Source organism: Myotis davidii, unplaced genomic scaffold (genome assembly GCF_000327345.1).
Source record: "Myotis davidii unplaced genomic scaffold, ASM32734v1 scaffold88, whole genome shotgun sequence".
NCBI classification, from domain to species: domain Eukaryota; kingdom Metazoa; phylum Chordata; class Mammalia; order Chiroptera; family Vespertilionidae; genus Myotis; species Myotis davidii.
Genome location: NW_006300377.1, coordinates 3,434,013 through 3,435,683, shown reverse-complemented (window position 1 = coordinate 3,435,683; position 1,671 = coordinate 3,434,013).

Genomic DNA, 1,671 nt, shown 5'->3' with positions numbered 1-1,671 from the left:
TCTCTCTCTCATCGAGGTTTCTAGCTCTCTATCCCTCTCCCTTCCTCTCTCTGTAAAATCAATAAAATATATATATTTAAAAATAATAAAAAATAAATTATAAAACTTTCCAGAGTTACAAGATGCAGACCAGGGAAAGAAACATTTACTAAGGTTATGAATGACCACAGAATATTGAACCCCATTTTAAAAATTATATAAATGACTCATTAACTTCAAGTGGAGTATAACACAGCCCATGTTAAATATACACATTTCCTAAATTTTCCTCTTTCTCACATTCTACTCATGTTAATTAATTAATAGAATTTTGCATTTCTTGGTTCTTTTTTTTTTTTTAATATATTTTATTGTTTTATTACAGAGAGGAAGGGAGAGAGATAGAGAGCTAGAAACATCGATGAGAGAGAAACATCGATCAGCTGCCTCCTGCACACCTCCCACTGGGGATGTGCCCGCATGTGATGGTCTGAAACTGAACCCACTATATTTCTGAAGTATGCCTGTACTTTTATGCCCTTAATCATATGCTCATTCTGCTATTTCTTGATTTTTTAAGTTCAGACATTATTCATTGATTTCCTATTATGGTAAGTGAGGATTTAGCTCCTCATACTCACTGTACCCACTTCCTCTCTTCATTCTCCCAGTATCACATTGTTTGTTAAATCAGTAATCAGTATTTGCATCATTATGATTTCATAAGAATTATTCACTTGTTATGTGAAGTATACTATGATTGCACTTAGTTTTTATCCTCTTGTCTTTTCTAATCATTGCTTCACTTTTACATTTGCTTACTTACTTAGTTTTCAATATTCATAAAATTAACTTCTTTTATGTGCTCCATGAGATCTACTATATATCTTTCATGTTATTTTTCAACTAGTCAAATATATCAGATATTAATTAATTTCATCCCCCCACCCGCTCTCCCCCCCTTTACTCCCCAGACATCTCTGTTCTGGAGCCTTCTGTTGCTCTGTTCTTGAGTATGAGCTGGATTTCTAGATTTGCCACAGCTATTACCATATGACTTCTTTTTATCATTTTCCTGTGTTGTGTCTTCTGTTTCCCCCATCATATTTCATTCTTTTTCTAGATTTATCCTCTCGTTTTACTAGAGCACAGCCTCCAATAGTTTCCCTATTAAGGGGACTTGTAAGGTAAATCTACTGAATCTTTCTGCATTGGACATATCATACTTCTATTCTGACAGTTAATAGTACGGCTGGGTGAAGAAAACTAGGTTGATAACCCACTTTTTCCCCTTCAGAATTAGAAAAGGGTCCATTGTCTTTTAGTGTTACATTCCAGCTTCAGGATGTCATCTATTTCCCCCCTCTCTGGAAACTTTCAGGAATTTCTTTTTATAATTTGAAATTTAAAGATAATGTGCCTTTAGGAGTTCCTCTTTTCATTCATTGTGCTGGACAATTTAGTAGGTTTTTCCAATCTGTAGGCAATTTCTCTCAACATAAAAGTATATAAAATACCAATTGTGCTAATAATGTATTTGATTCTCTTAAACTTTTCTCTATTAAATTGTAAAACTTTCCAGCCCTAAGCGGTTTATCTCAGGCCCATGGACTGAAAGGTCCCTGGTCCAATTGTGGTCAAGGGCATGTACCTTGGTTCAGGCACTCGATCCCCAGTAGGGAGCCTGCAGGT